Source organism: Pyrus communis, chromosome 1 (assembly GCF_041283825.1).
Source record: "Pyrus communis isolate YQ-2024b chromosome 1, ASM4128382v1, whole genome shotgun sequence".
Classification (NCBI taxonomy): Eukaryota; Viridiplantae; Streptophyta; class Magnoliopsida; order Rosales; family Rosaceae; genus Pyrus; species Pyrus communis.
The window spans coordinates 22,457,047-22,472,908 of NC_142565.1; positions in this window are offsets into that span (position 1 = coordinate 22,457,047).

Below are 15,862 nucleotides of genomic sequence, written 5' to 3' on the forward strand. Positions count from 1 at the left end.
AGAATTAGTGGCTGTATTTGTTGAGGATTAATTTTTGGTCATTGCTTTTTCATAAAAGGAGAATCAAACCGTTGAGTGGACCACACGTTTAAGAGTGGCTATTTATGTAGCTAAAGTTTTAGATTATTGTAGTACTAAAGGTTGTCCGTTATACCATGATTTGAATGCTTATAGGGTTCTCTTTGACGAGGTATTCCTTTTTCAGATTTGATCATCTTAGTTGAAAATTTATGTAATTTCAGTCATGTCCGTGTCCATTACCATTTTTTAGGGTGATGGACTTGTAGGATGGTGACCCTCGCCTTTCATGTTTTGGCCTGAATATTTAAGATGGTAATAACTTTTCTAGTATAAATACTACTCATCCATTTGATCATTTTTTATGTTACTATACATAAAGAACTTTTTCTGCTTGAGATATGCTGAATTTACTGGTTGTTTATTTACACTGTGGGAAGAGTCACTCCAAAAGGTGTTGTTTATAGCTTTGGCAATGTTGCTCTAGATCTGCTAAGTGGGAAGTAAATCCCTTCAAGTCATGTAAGTGGGGTGCTATATAATATGTCGGATGCACATTATACCATTAGTCTGTCCTACATCTTTGCTTGCTTATGCAAACTAGAGCCTTTAGTGCTATAGTCATCTTGGAGTGTGTCAACTTGGAAGTTGTCGCTCAAAGTTGAAATTGATTGATTACAAATATTTTGTAGTGGATCTGCTTATAAAAAACTTGATTGCTGGCATATGATACGCATAAATAACTTTTGAGTATTCAATCTCTCCCGCATGTTGGATTTGAGCATCAATTGTTTTCATAGCTTCTGTATCTTATTGTGATGAAAAATGGGCTTGTGGCCATAAGTGTGCTCATAAACAACTTCTTATGATAGATTTGGTTTACCCTGATGATCCCGAGGAAATTGTAGATGAGGAACTTGCTCATGAATGCTTCACTATGGAGCTCAGTGAGTGTGCCTTTTATAGCACTGCAGCCATAAGAGGAGTTTGACGTCGCCAATGTTCATTAAAAGCTGGTCCATTGTTCCATTCCTACTCCTCTTATCCAAAAGATCTCCCTGCAGCACTTGCATAGAGAAATCTTAAGTTCCAATTTGGGTTTGTATTTGTACTCCATGGAAACTCAGAAACTAGAAGCTTCCAATCTTACTCCTGCACAGCTCACTGAGTTGCAATCTCTCTTGGGCAAATTTGAAGAGATATTTGTGCTTCCTTCAACTCTGACCCCATATAGGGACCATGATCATCATATACCCTTGATTCTTGGTACCCACGTTCCTAATATCAGGCCATATCACTATGGTCCACTTCAATAGACTGGGATTGAAAAGGTTGTGAAGGAACTCTTGGATTCAGGTTTCATCCGACCTAGTCACAGTCCTTTTTCCTATCATGTGCTCTTGGTTAAGAAGAAGGAAGGCGCCTGGAGGCTATGTATGGATTATAGGGAGCTTAGTTCCCTAACTATTACGGACAAATATCCTATTCCGCTTATTGGTGATTTACTGGATGAACTTTATGGGGCACTATATTTTTCTAAACTGGATTTGAGGTTTGGCTATCACCAGATTCTGATGCAACCTCATGCCATTTGGCCTCACCAATGCACCTGCTACTTTCCAAAACCTAATGAATGATATATTTAAGCCATATCTCAGGGTTTTGGTCTTGATCTTCTTTGATGGCATTCTCGCGTACAACAAGAGTTAGGAGGACCACTTAGAGCACCTACACCTCACTTTTGAGCTTTTGAGGCAACCCCAGCTCTTTGTTAAAAAAATCTAAGTAAAAAAATCTAAGTGTGCTTTTGGCCAAAGCAAGATTGAGTACTTAGCGCATATTGTGTCTAGTCATGATGTTGATGCAGATCCTTCCAAGATTCAAGATATTATTGCTTGGCCCATTCCCAAAACTATTAAAGAATTAAGCAAATTTGTACCAGTCTATGGGAAAATCTACCAGCCACTTTACCTAGTCACCAAAAAAGACGGATTTCTCTAGGATAATGCAGCAACCATAGCATTCCATAAACTCAAGTCTATCATGACATCACCTCAGGTCCTTGCCTTACCCAATTTTGCCTTACCCTTTGAGCTTGAATGTGATGCTTTAGATTTTGGTATTGGTGCAGTGCTACAATAGCAGGGAAGGCCTATTGCATTTTCTAGTAAGGCTCTGGGTCCCAGAAACCAGTCCCTATCCACTTATGAAAAGGAACTCATAGCTATTGTGCATGCAGTTAGGAAGTGGCATCATTGCCTTCAGGGCAAACACTTTGTTATTAGGAGAGACCATAATAGTTTGAAGTATTTCCTTGGCCAGAGGGCAAAAACTCAATTTCAACAGAAATGGGTGTCAAAACTTCTTGGTTTCGACTATGAGATTCAATACAAAAGAGGATCTGAGAACTTGGTGGCTAATGCTTTATCCAGGTTGGTTGAAAATCCACAACTTTGGCTGGCTCGATGAGCTGAGAAGGTTCAATAAAAAGGATGATTGGATACTACAAAAGAAACAAGAATTACTAGCACCTGCCAATTCTACAACTTCTACTCTAAACTTGTTCATTATCATCTTGATAATGACTTATTAAAGTATAAGTCTAGGATTGTAATTAGCCTTTAGTCCTATTGCAGATTGAAATTATTTGAGGAGCTTCACTCTACTTTAGCTGCTAGACATCAAGGCGTGCTTAAGACCTATCAACGGCTAAAGAGGGGTTTCTACTGGTCTCATATGAAGGGTGATATCAAGACCTATGTCTATGAATGTCATACTTGTTAGCAAAATAAGTATGAAACCATTTCCCCACATGGTTTATTGCAACCTTTGCCCATTCTAGAGAAGCTGTGGACTGACATTAGCATGGATTTCATTGTTGGCCTTCCTCTCAACAAGGGTAAATCTGTAATCATGGTTGTGGTTGACAGGTTGAGTAAGTATGCCCATTTTATTGCACTGGCACACCCATATACAGCAACTACAATGGCATACTCTTTTGTTGCTAACATATTCAAACTCCAGGGCATGCCAGTTATAATTATTAGTGACAGAGACCCTGTGTTTCCAAGTGCTTTTTGGAAGAAGTTCTTCAAACTTCAAGGTTCAAAACTGTGCATGCTTTTTGGAAGGGGTTCTTCAAACTTCAAGGTTCAAAACTGTGCATGAGCTCAGGATACCACCCCCAAAGTGATGGCCTGACAAAAGTGGTCAACATGTGGGTTGAAATTTATCTTCGATGTTTTGTGAGTTCTCAACCTAAGAAATGGACTTTGTGGCTGCCTTGGGCCGAATGGTGCTATAACTCATCTTATCACTCCTCTAAGTTGACTCCTTTTGAACTAGTTTATGGATATGCTCCTCCTCATGGATATGCAAGAGCATCAACATATGAGGAGAGAGCCTAGAACGGTGTTTGAAAGAGGCACTGCAAGAGTATCCTCATATAAGGAGCAACCCTTGTTCCATAGTTTCCAATCCTGTGGTGCCTCTGTCATAAGGAACTATGCAAGAGCATCAACATATGAGGAGAGAGCTTGGAGAACTGTTTGAAAATCGACTGATCGGGATGGAACACAATTAATGAGGTACGCAGTTGAGGTGAGAGCTTTTCCCCAAAATCTCATTAATCATGTTCCATCCCAATTAATCGATTTTCAAACACTGCTCCAGGCTTTCTCCTTATATGTTGATGTTCCTTCAATTCCCAATCTTCCACCTCATGTGTTTGGATGTGTGACCTTTGTTCATCTCCATAAACAACATAGAAGTAAGCTGGAACCTCGAGCGTTACAGTGTGTGTTTGTAGGGTATGTCTCAAATAAAAAAGGGTATCATTGTTATCCCCCTCCGACGAAAAAGTTGTTTGTCACTATGGATGTTGTGTGACACATCCCAACCCCAATAACACAAGTTACAAGTTCGTGATGTGCTATGTAATACCCCGAAATTTTAAATATACGAATTAGATATTCATAATTATGAATGTGGAGAAAATCGAAAATAAATCGATTTATGGTTATGAAAATTTAATTGAGAAATTTTAAAATTTTGTTTCCAGAAATTATTATAATTTACATTGTAAAATTTATCGATAAGTGAAAATGACAAAAATACCCCTAGTTGGTTTAATGTAATTATACGAGAACGTATTTTATCCTCATATATTTTATTATATTTCTTGACATATTTGAATAGAGGACGACCCTACAAACGCACAAGCGAAAATCGTTCACGAAACAGAGTTATAACGAAAGAGATATAAACGATCAAAGGCAAGGGTAAAATGGTCATTTGACCACTAATCTGGAAAGCTCCAGATTTGGCTGGAGGAATGGCTTGGTGGAGATAAGCCACATGTGTGGTTGTGGCTGGGGAAAAAAAAGGGAGGAGACAAATGAGAAGGAAGAAAAAGGGGAAAGGGGCGACAAAAAAAACGGGGAGGAGGTAGCTCTTCCATAGCTTTTAGAAGAAAATTTTTCTTCCTTTAGACAAAAATCGGAGAGGGACTATTTGGCAAAGAAATTGAGAGTTAGAGAACCTGATTGTGAATGAAGGATTCAGAGATTTGAAGGGTAAATTCCTTGTTCCTTGATTATCTTGATTTTCGAATTTAATTTCCTTAAGTTGAATTGAAACGGCCATGATATATTTGGAGTTCTTTGACACACCCTGACCCGGTATGTCCATTAGGACTCCGAATCGAGTTGTGTTGGCCTACACCTGGAAGGTGACGAAGCCATAAAGTGTAGTGATGTGGAAAATGTGAATAAATTTAAACCTAAAAGTGCCTAAATATAAGAGCGCGCTGGTGAGCGGGAAGGAACCCATTTCACACTTGATTACAGAGCATAAATAAAGTACACTAAGGTAAGATAAGGATTTTACCATCATAGGTAGCCACCTATACTGGGGTATGCTAAGAATCCTCGTCGATACCGAAGCTCAGCTATAAAAACCTGGAGGGGCGAAAAACAGAAGGGTGCGTGGGGGAAAACAAAGCTTTAGAAAACACATTTATCTTTTTTGAAAGTACTAACCCCTCTCCGTAAAACAATACTACGTAGGTACGAAAATGAATGCATGAGTGCAGTGAAAACAGAAGCATGCCATGCCACAATATCTCAGCAATAATAAATGTAAGTCAGGTGTGAAATTAATCTAAAGTAGCATGTCAGTTGGAGTCACCTAATGTGACCAGTAAGACTGGACCTATTGCTCATCAGTCTATGCTAGCACACTAGTCAAAGTCACCTATTGTGACCTGTACAACAAGCTGGGTGTAAATATGTACGCTCTAGTGTTACGATCACGTGATGGCTAGCGATAAATCGCGGGTCACCTACGAGTTAGAACTGCTTAATGCAGTCTGTATGACAGACTAGCACCTACTTGGATCCGAGGCAACCGTACGATGTGGGAAGTGAACATACACATAAAGGCTCTGCCCTGGCTCAAGGCGAGAGCACTAACACCGAAGTGCAGCAATGATGAGCTCTAAATGAGTATATGCATGCTCATATAATGCAACCATTTCAATCACATAATAACTCACCTGAACTTACTTGCGCCTCCGTAGGATCATTTGACATAATCACAAATCTCATCATAATGCAATATTTAAATATAACACATTTAAATCATGGCATGCTTTGCAATACTCAATTAAAACATATTTGGAAACCGTAAGACATATATATATATATATATATAAACAAAATGCACACTCACAGATTATATCACCGAGTCAAACCTGCCTCATAGCATCGAGAGTCCTTGCGATGCATTTCGCCTAGAAACGAAATCATTTAGGTAAATACGTAACGTACTAATATATAAACGCGATTTCGTACAAAGTACGGCTAATAAAGAAACTATTTTAAAACAATCGAATTTCAGAAAACGGAGAGCGGATTCGAGTCCGACACATCGAGAAACCTAAGGAGAGACCTCGGGTTCCTCCCAGCGTTGATGCACGCACCGCCACAAGGTGGCTGCATTGGCAGCCACGTGCTACACACGCAGCGAGTACATCAGTATTCACCTTCCTCACGAAGGTCATAATTTTGTTGGTTTTCTTCCTAACTTCCAAGGCTGATTTCTAACTCAATACTTAACCAAATTCAATGATTCAAAAGCCAACAAGAAGCTAGGAATGTGGGGAAAAAGTTTATACTAGTTCGGGGTCCAATCGTGGCCGAAGTTGAACAAGGGAACGGCCTAAAAGTGGCCTGATGGTCAAGGCCAAACTTTCCAGACTTTTGGAATTTTGTTCCCAACTTTCTTAGCTAGTTTCTAATTCAATACTTAACTAAACTTGATGATTCAAAAGCCGTAATGAGATTCAAAATGTAGAGAAGAGAGTCATACCCTTAGGAGGCCCAACGAAGATCGGAGTTGGTCGAAAATTTGGTCTGAAAATGGCCAAATGGCCACGGGTTTTGTTTCCCAGATTGCTTCCTACATTAAATCATCCTCAACTCACCATTTAAAGGTTACCAACACTAAAAAGGCTTCGAAACGTGAAGAATTTGAGGGTTTCAAGACTCACCATGGTTGCACAATGTTGTGCACAAAGAATTGAGAGAGAGAAAGTCTCGAAGCATTTCCCTTAAAAATAAACATCCATTCGACAATTTATCATCATCACCATCGCCAGTACCAGCCTTCGAACCCAATATCCTGAGGAGTCATGCTAACACAATTAACCACTAGGTTAAGAAGAAAGTCAGTGATGGTGGTGCGGTTTCACTATGCACGATGGGTGGAGAGAGAGTTGGAGATGAGAAAGTTATGGTGGTTCTATGGCGAAACTCGCTTGAGAAGGCAAGGGATGGTGGCGTTTTGGTTGAACTGGTAGATAGGGAGAGTTGACAGAGATGAGAAACGAGAGACGAGAGAGTTCTCGAGGGAGAGATCACGGGAGAGGAAAGAAAAATGGCACCAGAAATGGGGTGCCACAAGTCATTCATGTGGTGTCCAAAGTGGAGAAATATCTCCATTTATGAACTTACTAAAATACCCTTACATTTCGAATTCCATAATATCCCCGTTTTTGCTCCAAATTCAAATCTTCTTGTACCCACGCGTTCGTATCATCGAGTAATACCCAAATACACTAAAAGAATGAGTCCTACGTCTCCCGACAATCAATGGAAATCAAAATCCTTGCCTCTAGGGCATTTTCATAAAATCACTCTTTTAAAATTTATAAAAATGAAAAATTAGTGACGGGTCGTCACATTCTTAGTTTTATTTAGGGTTTTCTATCATTCGATGAACCAGTCTGAACATGAATTAGAGTTGGGTAATTCGAATTGGGTTTGTAGATCAAATTTCTTGATCAAGGATTTGGTTCAAAAGGTCAATTTCTTGTTAATTTTGAGCCTTGTTAGTTTTGGATGTTGTGTACGTGACTTCTGGACTACCTGGAAGTATTTTGGGATTTGTTATATGAATTGGGAGTGGGTTGTTACGTAAGTTGCAGAAAATTAATTTCTTTGCAAAGAAAACTCAAGTTTCCAGTAGCCTTCTTTGGCTCTTAATTTCTAGGTCTTTATGTGCTCCTTTGGAGAAATTTTTTAGTGTGTTGAAAGTAAATATGTTAATGATCGTAAGCCAATTGTTTTCACTCAGTTCTGTTGAGTTTTGGTTGATCAAAACCTTATTTAAACTTAGGTCACAAGCTACCAAATAGCAGCAAAAAACTGGGTTTCCAGTTTCAAGATTCCATTTTTCTTTTTGGCATAACTTCCAATTTAGAGCCCCGTTTTCTGCAAACTTTATATGCTTTTAAAGTACAAAACACAAGGGAGCCTAAACTTGGTCCAATAGTGTTGTTTTTCTAAAATGTGTAAAATGGATTGTGAACTACGATTGGCTTGATCCCTCCAAATGGTATGTAGGTAGTCTAACGAGAAGTTAGATGCAACCATAAAATAAACGAGATTAAATATTTGTGGAAAAATCGTCAAAGAGAGAATTGCTAGTACGGTTAATAACATAAAGGGTACCTATGACATTTTTGTTCCTATCACCGTAGTTAGATTCCGTATAAAATTTTCGGGGTGTTACATGTTGGTCGACACTAAATTGGCCATATGACCCCATCCGGAGATGACGTCAGAAGCCAACTTAATGACGAAGCCATAGCAAGATATTTATGATGTGTAAGAATTTGAACCAAAGATGTTCATTAAAATAATAAATTCAAAGCTGCTACAAGAATGTACTTATTATCCTCCTCACTTAGGGACACAAATTATCTCATGTTTAACCCCATTATTAATCACATCACATCAGAGCAGCTAGAAGTTTCACACAACAGTAAATACAACATAGTGTAGTGCTATGCATAATCAAAAGAACGATCATACAATAATTATTACAACTAATATAAAACTGCAGTAAAGGAGTCATCACCCAAAGTCCAAAGGATGAAAGCCTTGTTGCCAAGCACACTCATCCCCACCGGTATTCTCTTTAGTCTCACTACATCCTGAAGGGGTCGATAAAACAAAACGTGAGTGGACCAGTTTTATCATAGTTATAAAATTATCTTTTAAACATAACAACCCTTGTTTTGAAAACATATATAGCAAAAAACTATATAATACAATACTACCATAATAGTAAATATCTCATTCATCAATCTCGTCGAAAAACAAACAAGTCAAGTCTAGAAATCATACCTTTCGTCAATCAATCATGTTAGCATCCACTAACATAAGTATAGCAAGCAGGAAATATATACTAGCATCAACTAGTCAATCTCAATACCGGTAATAATCATCAACCCTAGCATCCACTAGGACAAATATAACCTGCAAATAAATCTACGGCCGCCGATAGCTATACAACATCTCACATGATGACCATGTGGCCATGTGGTAAAAATAGATCACGAATGACCTAAACATATTATCAATATTATCTCAAGTCTCATCCGATACTAACATATTAATATGCATCCACATATTAAGCATATAAGCATATATATATATATATATATATAACGTATAAACATTTCAGTTTTTCGAAGGGATCCACTCACATGTAAGCAGAGCATCCCTCGCAAATAGGGTATTTGCTTGTATCCTTTCGATCCTTAATCAATCCTGTGAATATCAATATAAGCTAAGATAAGCTTAAAACATCAATTTAATGTAACATTGTCCAATTCAACCATTTTAGCTCCGAATTTGCACAAACATCGGGCGCCACATGATTTAGAACACCGAAAAACCTAGGGTTAGGTCTCCAATCTGTCATGCGCCGCTATGCTCCAGACACGCCCCACCATGGTGGTGTCACCTGCCGCCGTAGGCCGCCATCACTGGTGAACGCGCCTTCATACTCGCCACCACGGTTCGGTGAGTAGACATCACACTCACCGTTGTTGGTGCCACGCACCGGTGCGGTAAGTGATGTGATAAAAACTAACACACAAATTAAACCCTCTTTTAGATAATTGTAGTATGCGTAAGTAGGGATCGTTCTAGGCCGAGGATTAGGAGGGATGCTAATCTACACTAATTAGACTCAAAAATAGAAAACTAGACTCAAACAACTCAAAACAAGCTAAACTGACTCAAATAACACAAAACTAAGTTAAATTGACTCAAAACAGGAACTAGAGGATGATTTGAACGAAAATTGACTAACTTGACTCAAAACATGAAAGGGGGGTTTCTTTGGATGAAAATTGACTTAAAACTAATAGGTTGTAGAACTAAGTAAAGATTGCACGAAATTAAGGTGACTAAAGGGGTGAAAGGCTAGCTAGAGGATTCTTCTCCACACATGAACCATATGCATACAGATCGATTTCCAGTTATTATTCCTATAAACCATGAATGACAATGCCCCATGTTAACCGTCAACAACACTAATTAACTCTCAGATTTTCCTATATTCATGGAATTAGACTCAGCGACGCAACCAAATTATTCTTATCAAGTTCCCTATATAAACTGCATAATAAAGATACATATCAAAGATCATTAAGTTCTATGAAAATCATAAGCATTGACAAGGCATTCGTAACTATGAACTGCATGATACTCCTGCCATGGATTTACTTAACACAATCATGACTAGTGATTTCCACTACTTATAAATATAAGTTCATAACTATTAGGTGAAATTCCCTTATATTTTAGCATCAGATTCATGCATGCACACTAAGTATGCATCCTTAATCAACATACAAGAACAAGTTCTCAATCAAACAGATAAGTAAATCGCATTCATGTTTTACGAAACAATAACTGGATGTAATCAATTCATATCACATATATGTTCATGGCTTTGAATTCACCTCTAGCTAAAACGAAATTAGTTCCACATGTTTGCAATTAAACAAAACCAATCTAATTTAAACATTGAACTAAAATTAAGGATGGAAAGAACCCAGAAACGCTCCAGCACTCCAATGACCTTGGATGGTAGGTCACGGCACAAGTCCTTCTTCTCCTTCCTTCCTTGCAAAGTTGCGGCACTCTTTATATTTTTCTCTAAAATTCTCCCTAAAGCTCTCTGATTTTGTGCGGCAAATATGTGGTGTATTTATAGGGCTAGGGTTCACAGCACCAATCCTTGGAGGACAAGGATAGGGCACGGAAGATTTCTAGGGGGAAAATGATAGAGTGGTTTGACACAATCTTAGGGCAAAGGATAAGGCTTCTAGAACCAGATATTTAGGTGATTTAATGTGGAATTGATTCCCCCTTGCAGCTGGAATTAAGGTAGGATAAGATTAGGATAGGATAAGATAAGATAAGGTTAGGTTTGGATAAGGTTTTGATAATGTTCCTTCCTTTTAGCTGATTCCTTATCTTCAATGTCTTGAATTAATTCTTCCAGATTTGTAGCACATTTTTAGCATCATTTGTCACCAAAAACGTCCATCCATTATGCTCCATATGCAAGCTATCCATTCCAGCCCAAAACTGCTCCAAATTGCTCCAAAATGCCATTTCTTGTCACCTTTGCCAATTGGACCTGCAAACACACGAAAATAGCTTAAAACACTCTAATAAATATAAACTAACTAAGTAAATGCAAGAAAATAGGCTAACAAAGTCGCATAAATATGCTCCTATCAAATTCCCCCACACTTAGCTTTTGCTAGTCCTCAAGCAAAATAAAGAAAACAAAATAAAACCTAAACCTTCCAACAATTGTCTCAAGGATTTCCAATGAAACATGACATATTAAAAATCACCACTCGCATAGATTTTAGCTCTCCTTACCCTCGAGCTCATACTTAATTGCAGTCGCCACTCACTAGCTCGCATTTAATCAATTAAAACAACATTTTGAATGTAGTAACATGCCCTAGAGAATCCCTCAATTCCTCACCGGATATACTCTCTATTTTCACACAGATTTTCTGACTACACTCCCTATACTAAGTATATGTGAGAAGATTGATGTAAACATGTAGACTAGCACTCACATATATTATAACAAAGAAAGCACTTTCTGGAATTATTAATACAACATGTATATGATCTCATGAATGGAATGCCACTACTTAGACGCGAGAATTAGGGATACCATATGCTCATACCAATTTCAAACTCCACATATTGAAACACATAACAATCAAGATAGAAGTGTAAGGGTTGTAACGGGTCTAAGGTATTGGCTAACAAAAAGAGGTAAGGATAAAAAAAAGTTCTTAAAGCGATAGTAAGCAAAGTAATGAAATCAATACTTAGAATTCACTTTTGAATGCAGCAACCAACTCTAACCACAAAGGGAAGATTAACACATCACTTGGGGCTAGATTCAACTTTTTGGACCCTTTCTTCAACAACCAATACTTGTGAGTTCATTCTCACTTATTTCTCAACTCTTTTCCTTTCTTTTCTCAACTTTTTCTTCTTTTTTTTTTCTTCCCTCTCTTTTTCACTTTTTTTTTTTTTTCACGTCCCTTTTCTTTCTTTGGCACACTAAATGTACAACCTTATAGATTTCCAACGAAAAACCTTCCCCGACACTTGTTGGTATGGATAGTCCTATTCTAGGCTAGGTAAGGATAATGTGGCTAACAAAGAAAATAGGCTAAATAAGGCTCAAAGGGGTTAAACCTACAATACATATTCAAAGGGTAAGGCTTTTTGGCTCTGGTTTAACTAAACAACTTCATCTTGTTATATGTTATGCAATCAATTTTATGCTTTGAATGAAACGGGCATGAGTTCTAGTATTTGGAACTAAAATGATGAAATAATGAGATCATGCAACAACTTTAGAAAACAAAAACATCACAGATTAATAACTCTCCAAATAAAGTATAGGCTTAAGTCTCTCAGGGTTGTAGCATTAGTTTGAGTTCCTTCCTTCTTTTTTAAATGTTACAAAAACTGATTTGTTTTCTTTTTGTGATTACATGTGAATTCGTAAACGACAACTACAACTAAGCATAAACCAAAGAGCATATCAAACTTCCATCCATGTTTGTAACTTTCTTTAACAGTCATGCAATTAAAAACCAAATCCTCATCATTGTGTTGGAAGGTACCCTAAGACACAAACAAACATCAAAAACGACTCTTTTTGGTATTTTTTTCAAACTTTTTTCAAATTTTTTTTTTCTTTCTTTTTGTTTTATGACACGAAAACACTTTAAAAGGTGAATAACAACATTAGTAGTGATAGGTGGTGAATTTTGAAAATAAGGCATGAAAAGCATCTATTTACACCCCCCCCCCCCGGGGGAACATTTAAACTAGACTCACACGCAACCAATTAAACAACATAACTAACAAACATGACAATTATGGCAAAGTAAAAGCAATAAAGAGTAGGGTTAAGGAATGCAAATCTGGTTTTTGAGCCGGAAATTCCTAGATCTTCTTTATTTAAACGCATGGGTTGCCTCCCAAGAAGCACTTGCTTTAACGTCTTCTAGTTGGACGATACCTCAATTCAAACTTCACTAGGGCCAACGGCATGGAGGGGTACATCCTCCACAACATGGTCCTCAAAATACTCATAGTAAGGCTTCAAACGGTGTCCATTCACTTTGAATTCATGTCCTGTCTTTAAACTTTGCATTTGGACTGCACCATAAGGAAAGACATTAGTAACAACAAAAGGACAAATCCATTTAGAACGTAACTTACTTGGAAACAATCAAAGGCGGGAGTTGAAAAGCAACACTTTCTGCCCTATAGAGAACGTCTTACTAGGAATCATCTTGTCATGGAATGCCTTCGTTTTCTCCTTGTAAATATGAGCATTCTCATAAGCCTCATTCCGAATCTCCTTAAGCTTATTCCACTGAAGTTTCCTATGAAGACCAACCGCATCTATATCCATGTTGAATGTTTTGACTACCCAATGAGCTATGTGCTCCAAATCAATCGGAAGATGGCATAGTTTCCCATAGATGAGCCGAAATGGAGACATCCCAATTGGTGTTTTGTAGGCTGTACGATACACACACAATGCATCATTCAAACGCAAGCTCCAATCTTTCCGAGTTGGCCCAACTGTCTTCTCCAAAATCTACTTGATTTCTTGATTGGAAACCTTGGCTTGCCCACTTGTTTGAGGATGATAAGGTGTTGAAACCTTATGCGTGACGTTATACTTCTTTAGCAACGCCTCGATGGTTCGATTGCAAAAATGAGAACCCCCATCACTTATAAGTACTCTTGGCATTCCAAATTTGGCAAATATGTTAGTTTTGACAAAATCTGTAACCACTTTGGAATCATTAGTACGAGTGGCTTTTGCTTCCACCCATTTCAATACATAATCAACCACAAGTAAAATATAATTGAAACCATGAGATGAAGGAAAATGACCCATGAAATCGATACCCCAAACATAAAATTTTTCGACAAAATAGATTGGGGCCTGCGTTATTTGGTCTCTTAGACCTATATTCCCTGTTCTTTGACAACGATCACAGGTTATGCAAAAAGTTTTAGCATCCTTAAATATAGTACGCCAATAAAATCCACATGCTAGAACTTTAAGTGCTGTTCTTTGAGTGCCAAAATGACCCCCACATGCATAAGTGTGGCAGAAAGTTAAAATTGAATTAAACTCAGATTCATGCACACACCTACGAAGAATCTGATCAGGGCAATATTTCCACAAGTACAAGTCATCCTACACATAAAACCGTGCATCCTTTTTAAGTTTGTCACATTGGTGCTTGTTTAGGGTGCTTGGAACTTATTTAGACACCAAATAATTCACTAAATCGGCATACCATGGCTCACTTACCTCAATGGACAGCAGCTGCTCATCTGGGAATGCTTCTAGGATGGGTAATGGCTCCTCATCGTGTACAAACGGCTCAAGTGGTCAACCACCACGTTCTCACTTTCTTTCTTGTCCCAGATTTCGATATCGAACTCTTGGAGAAGAAGCATCCAACGAATAAGCCGTGGTTTGGCTCTTCCTTTGTGAGTAAATATTTCAAAGTTGTATGATTAGAATAAATGATGACTTTAGTTCCAAGTAAATAAGAACGAAACTTATCTAAAGCAAACACAACAGCAAGGAGTTCTTTTTCAATGGTGGAGTAGTTCAATTAAGCGTTATTCAAGGTCCGAGAAGCGTAGTAGATGACATGCGGCTGCTTGTCCTTCCTTTGTCCCAAAACAACCCCTAACGCATAATCTAAGGCATCTCACATAAGCTCAAAAGGAAGATTCCAATCTGGTGGAACTATGATGGGTGCCGAAGTGAGCATCTCCTTGAGGTGATTTAAGGCCTTCTCACATTCATCGTCGAACTTAAACGGCACATCCTTCTATAGGAGTCGGCATAGGGGTGTAGAGATCTTCGAGAAATCTTTGATAAAATGTCTATAGAATCCTGCATGTCCCAGGAAGGAGCAAACCTCTCTCACCGAAGTGAGAAAGGGTAAGTAGTGTACAAGATCTATTTTTGATTTATCAACTTCAATTCCCCTTTCTGAAACTATGTGGCCTAAAACTATGCCTTGTTTTACCATGAAGTGACATTTTTCCCAATTTAAAACAAGGTTAGTTTTGATGCATCGTTTCAAGATTAATGTGAGATTAGCTAAACAATCATCAAACAAATCACCAAAAACACTAAAATCGTCCATGAAGACTTTAATAATCTTCTCAACAAATTCTGAAAAGATACTTGCCATGCATCTTTGAAAGGTGGCTGGTGCATTACATAAACCAAATGACATTCGACGATAAGCAAAAGTACCAAACGGACAAGTAAAAGTAGTATTTTCTTGATCATCTGGAGCTATAACAATCTGATTATATCCCGAATAACCATCAAGAAAGCATAAAAAGAATGACCATCTAACCTTTCAAGCATTTGATCAATGAACAACAAAGGGAAGTGATCTTTCCTTATGGTGGTGTTGAGCTTCCTCTAGTCAATGCAAACTCTTCAACCTGTTTGGATAAGAGTGGGTACAAGTTCACTCTTTGCATTCTTCACCATAGTGACTCCAGATTTCTTTGGAACAACTTGAACCGGTGAAACCCAACGACTATCCGAAATTGGATAAATCACTCCACAATCAAGAAGCTTGATAATCTCTTTTTTCACGACTTCCATCAATAGAGGGTTGAGTCGACGTTGAACCTCTCAAGTTGGTTTAGCCCCCTCCTCTAGAAGTATGTGATCCATGCATGTTGTAGGACTTATCCCTTTAATATCGACCAAGGTCCATCCAATGGATGTTTTGTATACAATTAGGCACAGCCGCATTGGGTTTGAGTCTCATTCCTTTAGCAATGGTTGTTTCAAGGGCATCCCCATTTAAGTCTTCAAGATATTCCTACGCCAACGAATCGAATACATCAATAGAAAAACAAGAATGATC